Source organism: Vombatus ursinus, unplaced genomic scaffold (genome assembly GCF_900497805.2).
Source record: "Vombatus ursinus unplaced genomic scaffold, bare-nosed wombat genome assembly UNPS02015175.1, whole genome shotgun sequence".
Taxonomy (NCBI): domain Eukaryota; kingdom Metazoa; phylum Chordata; class Mammalia; order Diprotodontia; family Vombatidae; genus Vombatus; species Vombatus ursinus.
The window spans coordinates 22,693,137-22,705,482 of record NW_020954953.1 but is presented as its reverse complement, the minus strand read 5'-3'; the positions used below and the strand labels follow the sequence as shown (position 1 = coordinate 22,705,482).

At 41.0% G+C, this 12,346-nt stretch overlaps 1 long non-coding RNA gene across 1 annotated transcript; it reads left to right on the top strand.

The window, feature by feature from the left end:
* The first annotated feature begins 709 nt into the window (after positions 1-709).
* On the top strand, positions 710-7,036 carry LOC114031530. Its single transcript, XR_003567751.1, has 2 exons — positions 710-747; positions 6,740-7,036. It is a non-coding gene; the product is annotated as an uncharacterized LOC114031530 (long non-coding RNA).
* Positions 7,037-12,346: the final 5,310 nt, after the last annotated feature.

Below are 12,346 nucleotides of genomic sequence, written 5' to 3'. Positions count from 1 at the left end.
CTTCTACCCGCTACCTTGCTGTGAGGGACTGTCTGATGTTGGCAGCTGCCAGTCGGGTACTGTGGCATGGGTAAGGTAAGATCTGGGTATTTTGGAAGTCTAGGCAGGGACTGTGGTAGGCAGAGTCGTGTGTACTGGGATGGGCTGGATTCGGAGAAGCCATGAGGCAATTGGGCAGTGCTATGAGATAAGCTGGGTGCAAGGAAGTAGCCAAGCCTGAACTCCTGAGGCAAGGGGCGGTGCCACGTGGGAGTGGGATGGCAGAGGACTGAGTTCCCTCTGCTTAGTCCCCTCCCTATATGCAACGTCATCCCCAGATGCCTCTTGTGACCTTCCTGACTTTGTGCAGCACTGACCCAGTCCCCTCCTGAGTCTGACTTCCTAGGTCACGTACTCTTGTCTATGCGTCAATCCCAGATGCCTCCTTCCTGTATCCAATCCTGGCCTCCTACGTCACTCCCTCCCCCTTGGTGTGCTAAACTCAGACAGCCCCTTCTGGTATCTGACCCTACAATCATTGGCTAGTAGCGGGCTGGGGAGGAGGGGCTAAGTAGGTACTTAGGAACAAGCGTGGTCAGAACACACGTGCGCTCTCCCCTGGCTCCTGCTCTGTTGCTCTGGCCTTGCTGCTTGGGCTTGCTATGATGGTTTGCTGTGTTGGCCTCTGAATAAAACTCTGGTGTTGGTGCCTTCCGATGGCTTGTCTCTGTGTGGTGATCCGGCTGAGGACCGAGGACCCAGGCATGGGTAAGACTCTGGCAGTGCACTTCTTTTAAGGGAAGTGGGTACTGGCGCACGACTGGCAGAGGGTCGGCGTGCGGCCCGTATACCTTGCTCTCCTTTGACTTAGCCTATCCTCCCCTATCCTCCCATTCCCATAAATCTAAACACCCTTCTATATCCCCCTTTGACCTCTTCTCTTACCCTCCCCTCTAGAGATCTCTCCCTCATCTTCCAAAGGATCCCTCCCTTATTCTTCCATTCCCATTCATCTACCCTTCTATACTAAACTTTTCTAAGAGATTCAAGGTACCAGGCAATTGAATGGTTCATCCTCCTCTTTAATCTATGCAAACAGGTCAGTAATCCCTATACCACAGAATTGGCCTTGAGTAGACAGCATCCCTTTTGGCTGTCAAAAGAGCAGGGAGGGGAATCTGTGGTCAACCACATATGGACTTGGAGTCTGTCCATAGTCCCTTCTGAAAATGAGCAACAGCTGGCTCCTGGACCAACCACATTTGGCCCTGAAGGCTAAATGATGTGACGGGAATGGGATCAGTAGGAGGAGACTCCAGAGTTAGCCACTATGACACTCTACAAGGATAGAAGAGGTGAAAAGTACCTCAAAGTCTGTAGTGTCCAGTCCCCTCATTTTAAAAATTAGAAAACTGAGGCCCTGACTGAATGGTTGAGTGATTTGTCCAGCATCACATAGCTAGTGTCTGAAGCAAGATTTGAACCCAGGTCTTCCTGACTCTAAGTCCAGGGCCTTATACACTATATCATGCTTATTTAATCAAATTCTTAATCATAAATTTAGAGCTGGGAAGGCCCTGAGGGATCATCCACTTCAACCTTCCTCACTTTACAGATGAGGAAACTGAAGCCCACAGAGATTAAGTGACTTGCCCCAATCACGATTTGAACTGAAGTCCTCCACCTTTCTAGGAAGCCTGTATTCCACTGGACCAGAATGACCACACTGCCTTTTATAATATAGAGTTGTCCAACAACAGGGTGGGTTTCTGTGCAAAGTTGTGCGTTCTCCAACATAGAAAGTTGTATGTAGAATCATAAATTCATAGTTAGAAGAGACCTCAGAAATCTTTAGCTTAAGCCCCACATTTTGGAGATAAGGAAACTGAGGTCCAAAGAAATTAAGTGACTTGCCCAAGGATTTATATATATATATATATATACATGCACACACACAATATATATACACATACATATGTGTATATGTGTGAATACACACATTTACATACATACACATTTTGTGTGTGTGTATGTACATACACACACACACACACACACACACACACACACACACACATATAAAGTAACAGAGCTAAGAATCAAACCCAGGTCTACTGATGGTAAATCCAACATTCTTCCTACTCATAGAAAAGGCAAGATGGATGGCACATAGCACAAAGAACACTGACCTTGGAAACTTCAGAGGAGGAAGATTTAAACCCTTTCTCCAATCCTTACTAGCTATTTGACTGTGGGACTCTCTGAGTCTCAGTTTCTTCCTCTATTAAAAAGAGAGGGGGGGGAGGAGAGAGAGAGAGAGACAGAGAGACAGAGAGAGAGAGAGAGCACCTGTAGTACCTACCTCATAAGGAGTGCTGTAAGGACAAAGTGTGTTAATGTGTTTTTTTTTCTTCTTTTTTTTTTAGTTTCTAATTGGGGGAGAAATAGTTTGCAATAGCGACGCAAAAATAAAAAAGGAGGGGCATTTAAATATCTTGAAAAATGCATGAAAAAGAACAGAAGTAAATTCATAAGGAAGCACAGATAAGGTGAACAGTTTTGAAAGTATCATGGGAACCTATTATACGCTTTTTTTTTTTTAAAGAAAGCAATCAGTATGAAAATGAGATTCACAATCTCAAATATAATCCTTTTTTTACTTGGCTATTCATACAGGAAATGCCCTTTTTGGTGTTTAAATTCAGAATTATAAAAAGTAAATGTTTTTTAAAAGAAAGAGATAATATATATAAAACATTTTGCAAACTTTAAAGTAGTATGTATAAAAAACAAATATTAGTATATTAGAAAGGGAATTGACTAGATGACCTTCATCATCCCTTCCAAACTCTAGGCTCTTAAGATTTTTATGGTGTAATTTATGTTTTTTTCAGATTTCAAATAAAAGCTCAACTTGCTTACCACAAATTATTCTTATAGACTCACCAGGAGAACAGAGAAGAAAAACAGGAATGGTGGTGGGTTCCTGTAATGGCTATATTAGAACATGATTGAATGAAAGATCAGACAGATGCCTCTCAGCATGAATGATCAGCAGGACATAAGAGGCAGAGAATACAGTGGCATCTGACATTTGGTTTTACAAAGTGATATGACTTGTTGATGTTATGTGAGAAATTTGGTAAAGACAGTGACCAGTGGATAGAGTGGCAGTACACATAAACCTAGGTATCATTCAGGAACCCCCTCTTACAGCAAAATAAGGATTCAGAGAACACTTCTACTATGAATCAAGAAAATTAGGGGGACAGCCACATTGGTCGCATATCTTTAGTAAATGTAAATGTTTTCATTAGAATCTTTGATTGTATTTTAAAAATAGTTTAATCTCTTATTATATCACATGCTTGGTCTTTTGGGAGCCATTGAAACAATTAGGTCTAAATTTTTTCTTATTTCCATATAATTACTGATAAATATAACAGGATAGGTATATCCATATGAGTAATCTTAATACATAGATCAGGCTGGGTGGTGCAGATAGATATGATCTGAGGTCTGGGAAAGCCAAGGACAATGCCTATATGCCCAGGACACAGAGGAAAAGGGGTATTATGCTAGAATTATATCTTTCAGCACCCCTCTTAAATATCTCCAATCTAGAGGTACGAGTCTGAGTTCTTTTTTTTGAGAGGGGGAAGAGTTTCAATATCTTTAAAAAAAATTTTTAATGTATTTTATTTTAAATTTATGGAAAATGAGCATTTCTATAACACAGCATAATAAAAAAAGACGATTGCTTAAGACATTGCAAATCAATTATATACAACTTGTTATTCCTTTTAAATATGCAATAAAGTTATCATGTAAATTTCTTTTTTTCCCTTTTTTTCTTCTCTCCCCCACTCTCCCCCAATGGAGATGGCTACCATTAGACACAAACAGGTATATATATATATATATATTTTTTTTTTTTATTTTATACATACTTCTACTTATCAGTTCTTTCTCTGGATGCAGATAGCTTCTTTCTTCACATGTCCTTTATTTCTAATTTGTGTATTTGTAATAGTCAAAATGACTTAGTTGCTCAAAGTCATTCTTTAAACAATATTGCTGTTACTGTACATATGAGTCTGAGTTCTGAAGGAAAGCTGCTTCCATGATTGCTTCTTAAGGGGGTACGTGTTCCTTACCTTATACTTTCTAGCTTAATTTTTTCCCACCAAACTATAGTTACACAAAAGACCATCACAAACAGAGAATAAACCTATTTATCCAAGCAAAACAACAAATAGAAATTGGAGTTCCACAGATTAGAATATAGCAGAAAATACACAAGAGTGAGCTCTTCAGCTAGGAGTGAGCCAATCTCACCCAAGGAGATCCATTCTAACAGTCTCAAGGTAGGCAAGCTGGTAAGCCAGTTCACTGTTAGAAACCAGGTTCTCTTATGCATCTGCTCCTTCTTTTTCCACATATCCCAAGAATGTCTATAGAATCCACTAGGTAAATCCCTTATGCAGTATGTGGTGTTGAGCTCAACTCCACTGATCTCTCTGCCAATCAGGAGTCACATCTCCCTCCCATACACAGCAGTATGCAAAATGTTATATAGGACTGGGTGGAAGCCAAGTTATATAAACATTATATTACATTATAAAATATATTATATGTTATATAAATAGTATTTTATAATCATTATGTTACTTTATATAAACCTGTATTAGCTTTTGAGTCTTGATGGCCAAGATGATGGAAGGTCCAGAATTCCAGGGGTATGAAAAACAGCTGTTCTGGTGGAAGAGACCTTAGTGAATTTCAACTGACACTATAAGTAAGTAAGGGTTGACCCAGACAGAATGATGCAAGCTCCTTCAAACACCACCCTGCTATTTTTACAAGTCCGTAAGATCATACAGTTAGAATTAAAAGAGACCTTTGAAAACAACCCCTTCATTTGACAGGTGAAACTGAGGCCCACCTAGGTTGTAACTTGCCCAAGGTCACACAGAAGAGTCCAGGATTCAAACTCACACTGTGTGACTTAAGTTCAGTGTTCTTTTCAATGCACCAGCCTTTAGATCAAACAGCTGTTCAAAAGAAACTCAAACCTGACATTTAGTCACTTGAGGACAGATTTGTTGTTTGGTCATTTCAGTTGTGTCTGACTCTTCATGACCCCATTGGGGTTTTCTTGGTAAAGATTCTGGAGTGGTTTGCCATTTCCTTCTCTAGCTCATTTTACAGATGAAGAAACTGAGGCAAACAGGGTTAAGTTTCTTGCCCAGGGTCACACAGTTATAAATGTCTGAGGCTGGATTTGAACTCAGGAAGGTGAGTCCTCTTGACTCCAGGCCTGGCATTCTATCCACTGCACCACCTAACTGCCTTCTTATGGTCACTTCCAAATATGATGACTAAAACTAAATACTCAATTACTGCAGATGTGTGGTCTGACCAGGACAAAGTACAATGAGACTATTCCCTTCCTAGTGCTAAACATTAGTGTCTTTTTAACGGAGCCTAAGACTGGATTGTGGCAGCTAGGAAGTGCAGTGAATAGAGTGAAAAAACTTATCCCCATTAAATGTGATCTTTTCACCTTTGGTCCATTGTTCTGCACAATCATACTGACCCTGTCATCTAGTGTGTTAGTGCAATCCTCTCATTTTATACATGAGGAAATGAGGCCTAAAGAAGATCACATAGCCTTTCTAAGGTCACATAGATTATAAACGGCAGAGCCAAGATCCAAACTCGGCCCTTCAGTTTCCACTGTATCCCTCTTATAGGGCTCCAGTTTAGTATCAGAGCACTGATCAGAGCCATAACACAAAGATGGGAAGAGGGTGTCACAATCCATCAATTAACTTTTATTAAGCACCTACTATGTTATTTGTCAGGCAATGTGCTAAGTGCTGAGGATACAAAAAGAGGCAAAAGATAGTCCCTACCCTCAAGGAGCTCACAATCTAATGGTGGAGACAACAAGCAAACAGATATGTACAAACGAGCTATAGAAAGTGTTCACAGGAAATAATTGAGAGAGGGAACACTCTAGAATTAAGAGGGGTAAGGCTTCCCATGGAAAATGGGATTTTAGTTGAGACTTAAAGGAAACCAGGGAAGCCAGCAGGCAGAAAGGATGGAGAGCATTCAGATATGGGGGATAGCCAGAGAAAATGCTAGGAGCCCAAAGAGAGAACGTCTTGCTCATGGAATAGCCAGAAGGTCAATGTCACTGGATTGAAGCCTACTTGGCAGGGAGTAATGTGCAAGAAGACTAGAAAGGTAGGAGGCAACTGGGCTATGAAGAGCTTTGAAGGCCAAAAGATGTTGTATTCGATCCCTGTGATAGGGAGCTACTGGAGTTTGTTGAATAGGGCAGCTGACATGATGGTAAAAAAAAATAGCACTCTGGTAAAATCACTTTGGAGGCTGGTCACAGAGTGGTCTGTGATCCAGATAAAAGGCCGAGGAGTTATTTTTAACCCAGTCATCAGTGAACTAGGGCAGGTAGTCTGTTACACTGGTGACTAGGGAATGATACATAAGAAATCTGTTGATGGCTGGGATATCACACTTGCTTTTCTCTTTACCCTTCTTACTCCCTCCCTCTCTCTCTCCTCCATCCTCTTTCTTCCCTTCCCAACTATCTCTTTTTTCCCTTTTTTCCTTCCTACCTGCCTATGTTTTATGCCTGCCAGTGGTATATACAGAGACTGCGTATCTATGCTGTTGGCTCTCAGATTGCTGACTTGATAACAATAGAGAAGCAGGTCTCCTGTCTTCCTAGGGCATGTATCCATGACATGGCAAAGAATCTCACAAGACTCGTCAAGCCTGATTACTACTACCCACTTCTGGTGATTCATGCAGATGCAAGTGATGCTGATAGAGGGAACCTAGAAAGCATCACTCAAAATTATGAAGTCTGGAGCAAAAAATTAAGGCCTTGGGAGCATAAGGGTTTTCATCTCTTCTGTCAATCAAAAGCTGGTTTTGAAAAAGATTGGAAAGTAAATACCTGGCTAAGAATATAACATTTATTTGTTTGGGGAATGGCTTAATAAATTATCATACACAAATGTAATGGAATATTGTTGATCTATAAGAAATTATGAATATGAAAAATACAGAGAAGCATGGGAAGACATGAACTAATGACAAGTGAAGTAAGAAGAGGCAGGAAAACAGTATCCAGGGGTTGGGAACCTGCGGCCTCAAGGCGACATGTAGCCCTGTAGGTCCTCAAGTATGGCCCTTTGACTGAATCCAAACCTCACAGAAAAAAAATCACCTTAATAAAAGGATTTGTTCTGTAAAACTCGGACTCAGTAAAAAGGTCATACCTGAGGACCCAGAATGCCACATGTAGCCTCAACGCCACAGTAGTCACTGAATGACTACAACAATGTAATTATTACTACTACTACTAGTACTAATAATAACTACCAATTATATTATACATTTTTTTTATTTTGCAAGGCAATGGGGTTAAGTGACTCACCCAGGGTTACACAGCTAGTAAGTGTCAAGTGTCTGAGGCTGGATTTGAACTCAGGTCCTCCTGACTCCAAGGTTGGTGCTCTATCCACTGCGCCACTTAGCTGCCCCTATACAGTACTTTAAAGTTTACAAGATACAGACTTTATCTCATTTGATCAAAACCACCATAGAAGCTCAACAAAATTGAAATTGAATGTTATGGAATTACAAGAATCCAAATTATGACCCTAGAAAAGGGATGTGAGAATATACCTCTCTTTCTTCTTTGCAGAGAGAACAGACTATATCAGTCTTAGTTGATTCATTGGATAATTTTCCTGAACCGTGGGCTTTTTTCCCTCCTTTTTTCATTCTTTATTTTAAGGGATGTCTCTGGTAGGAGATGTAGGGTGAGGGTGAGATATATTGGGAAATAAAGGTGATATAAAAACAGAAGCCATCAATAACATTTTTAAAATAATATTTTCAAAAGCGATGGCAGTTGAGAACATAATTCAGACCTTTGGACAGCTTAAAATACAGGAATGATGGGGTATTGGCCTTACCATCAGTGTTCAGGTTCAAATTACAAAGGTGCTAGAATTGAAGGATATGAGATACTTACAATGTTAGAGATGTTTCTTGAGGGGTACATAGTACTATAGTACACTTAGGGCAAGTCACTTAGTCCTGTTTGCCTCAATTTCCTCCTCTCTAAAATGAGCTGGAGAAAGAAATGGCAAAACCATTCTAGTATCTTTGTCAAGAAAACCCCAAATGCGGTCATAGTCAGACATGACTGAAAAATAACTGAATAACAACAACATAGTATCAAGTGGAAATCGTTAACCCCACAATCCACTTCAGTTAGTACTGAAATGTCAGTCTCCACTCATCAGGACAGCCAGATGGCAGCCCTGGCTTCCTGAACTCTATTGTGTGCCCCAGGCTCCTAGTCCAAAGTGCCTGGTGACCAGGGGCATGTCGCCCCAAGGCTGAGCCGATCCACATCCCTTTACTACCCTCTCTTATAGTGATCTCATCAGAGGAAGGTGTGTTTAAGAAGGAAGCATCAACTATTCCAGATCCTTTGTTGGAGTGGCGATGGGTCAGTCTTCAACCGGTCACTATCCTTAATGGCATGGCCCTGTGCTCCCTCTATAGAAGACCTGTGACTGGCATGTACAGTGATCTATAGGGCAATATGGAGTGGTAGGTTGTCAGCCCTACTTTGTTGTGGGCAATAGTTGGGTACATAAATCAATAAATTATACTATTACTAATTATCAAGATGCGCACTCTCTCTCTCTGTATGTATGTATACACACATATATCTGTCTCCGTGTTTCTATCTCTCTGTCTCTGTCTGTGATCCTTTGTCTATCACAATGTTAACATTCTCAGAGAGGAAATATACAAGCATGGGTACTGATTGACAAAGTTGGGAATGATAGTTAACATTCTGGATGATAAAGATTTGACACGCTAGAATAGAGAGCTGAACCTAACAAGATGAAACTGAAAATTGATGATTCTTGTACTGTCATCTGTTACAAATCTTCTCATCTCTCCTCAAACCACCTACACCACCCCTGCCCTTTCTCTCACAGGGGAGGAACTTGCCTAACACTTCACTGAAAACAATGAGGCCATCTGTCACCAGCTTCCTCTACACCCCAACTCTACATCTCAAATTCCCTCAACATCATCTCCAATTTTCTCCTCCTTAGCTCCAGCCTCAGAGAGGATGTGGCCTTTCTCTTTGCCAAGGTAAATCCTTGTGCTCCTGCCCTTGGGAGCTTGTCCCTTCAACTGTCCCATCCCCTCTCTGCTTTTCTTCTTTTTCCTCCTTTCTTTTTCTTTTTTGAAAATGCAAAAGCTCTTGAGACCACCATTTCTATCTTTACAGAAAATATCCAATGTCAGCAGCTATAACTGTGATAGGAGGCTGGAAATCTAAACCTTAATTGGGAAACAACTCGAGGTATTGAAATCAGCAGAGCATGATGATGTATACCCTAAAGTGCTTAAAGAATTGATGGGTGGGCAGCTAGATGGTGCAGAGGGTAGAGCACCGGCCCTGGAGTCAGGAGGACCTGAGTTCAAATTTGACCTCAGACACTTGACACTTACTAGCTATATGATGCTGGGCAAGTCAATTCACTCCATTGCCTCGCCAAAAAAAAAAAAAGTCTGGGCAGCTAGGTGAATACTCACTTGCTATGTGACCCTGAGCAAGTCACTTAACCCCAACTGCCTCACAGAGCAAAAAAAAAAAAAGGAATTGATGGGTATCTCAGATTAGTAAGCCGCTTGTTTTAAGAAATCATGGAAGATAAGAATCCCTGAAGATTAAAAAAAGGGTATATGAAATGTCCAGGTAAAATATTGGGGGGGAAAAAAAGATTAGTCTGGAAATTTCTGATTCTTCCTGATTCCAGATTTCTATCCAATACCAAACTGGGAATATATGCTTCAGTGACCAATTTGCAATCACCCAGAAGGGAAAGAGGTGCTAATAACAACTAATGTGATTTAGTACCAACCTCCCACAGTTGTTGTGAGGATCAAATGAGAAAATAATTGTAAAGTACTTAGCGGAGTGCCTGATGCATAGTAAGCACTATAGAAATGCTAGCTATTATTGTTACTGTTATTTTTTGTCTGGCCAATTTAACTTCCTCTGGTAATAAAGTGACAGGCCACATAGAAGAAAGAGGAGTAACTGGTATAGCCAATGGCCCCAGACCCTAAGGTTTCTGTTCACACGGACAGAGATTTATCATAAATTATTCCTTGGCTTGTGACACCTTCTCCCCACCCCCTAGAGTTTCTCCTGAAAACCTCAGAATTTGGCTATTTTACTCACATCCAGAGTCTCCCCAGCAATATCAGAATATAGCTTTTGCCTACCACAGATGTAGGCAAATGGCTCCTTAGCTCCCTCTCTCTAATTATTTCTTTATTCACTAGCTCCTTCCCTATTGATTTCAAATACTCAGATCTCCCTCATGCTTAAAAAAAAATCTACCCATGACCCTGCCATCTCCTCAATCTGTTGTCCATTATCTACCACCATTTTGTATCTTGACACCCAGAAGATAGTGCAGGAAAAACTCCAATACATGTCATTTCTTCTGGACTCATTTTTCACTCAAGAAAATGGGGAAGTAGCTAAAGGACTTGCTGATGTACAGCCCTTTCTTCCTGTTTACTTGGCCTCTCACCCCAGGATTCTCAGCTTTGGATGATATGAAGTAGAAATAGAGGGTAATGAAGAACACCCAGTTCCTGTGTCCTGCATGATCACAGACAAGTTGTCTCCTCTATGGGTCTTGAGTTCCTCCTCTGTAACACCATCCAGCCAACATCTAAATGACCTCCATTATGCCTTCCTGATCGGATTCAATGTACTCTATGCAAGAGCTGCAGGTTTAATTCCAATAGAATGATCGTTAACTTTTCTTTCTTTTATTAAACTAAATGAAATAAAACACAACACACCTTTGTTGATAGATAGTGCCTTGTAACCTTCCCCCTCCATAGTAATAATTTTCTATCTATTCTGCCTATACTTCCATATGTACATTTTGTTTCTCCCATTAGGACATAAGCTCTTTGAGGGGAGGGACTATTTCATTTCTCTTTATATATCTAGCACCTACTATTATGCCTGCAACATATATGCCCTAGGGCTTAATAAATGTTGGCTGATTGATTATCCATATTCTTGCTTCTCCTTCAAGTTTTTCTAACCTGTCTTTGGACAGTATATTGTTCTTTACACCATTTAAAGATTTGGATAAAGTTCCAAAGGCACTAAATGAGTTCTTCCCAGACTACATCAACCCTTGTTACCACAAACAGCGGTTTGGGTAGTATAGATGTCATACTATTTAATAATAATAGATCACATTTATATAGTGTCTTATAGTTTACAAAGCACTTTACATACTTATCTCTGTAGTCAGACTCTAGAATTACTCTCCCAATATGCAATAGCAGGTTTGGTCCCCAGAAAATAGCTGGCTATCTCTCTCCCAAAGGTGCATGGGGCATTCAAGCTGGCACCTCTGGCATGAGGGCTTGCCAAGCCCTTTTCAGGACTGTTCATTCACCTTTGATGTCCACCTGCCACCCCACTCTCACCTGTGGCTCCAAGAAGCTGTACAATACACAGCAGCCACACCCTGGTAAAACCACCTTGGCAGAAGGGCTAGACCAGGCCTCAGATCTGTCAGCGAATTAGGGGGCTGTCTAACACAAACATGGGAGGACTTCCCCAGTGGAATGGGAGGATGAGAACAATTTGTTCCAATGTCCATGAAGGCAGCTGAAGCAGGCACTGTGGAGTACTTAGAGTTTAGTCAGACATTGAAGGTGCCAAGATCATCCCCTGCATTCTGGGCCATTGCCAGTCATCCTGACTTTCGTCTTGCAATTGGACTTTGATGACTCTGGAAGAGACAGCGAGGCTGACCATTTTGTGCAACTCTGCCTCATTTATATCCAATTCCCATATGAGTGACATCATCTGTGATATCACTGGTCCTCTGAAAATGAAGGATGAGCAAAAACATCTTCCATTCCACAGTCTCTTTCTCACCTCCCGCTGATTTCTCAGCTTATTGCAAGCTGGTTTCCCTGCCCATCACTCAACTCAAGGGGTTCTCTCCAAGTTCACCAATGACCTCCTCGCTGCTAAGTCCAATGACATTTTCTCAGTCTTCACAGTTCTGTGGGAATATCATCCATGCCCTACCCCATATATATATATATATCCCAAAGCCCTATCCTGGCCTTCTTCTCTTCTCACTCGAGATTCTCTTTCTTGGTGACCTCATCAGCTACCATGAGGCCAACTAGCATTTCTATGCAGATAACTCTCAAATTAATATAGAGCTAGCCCTTATCT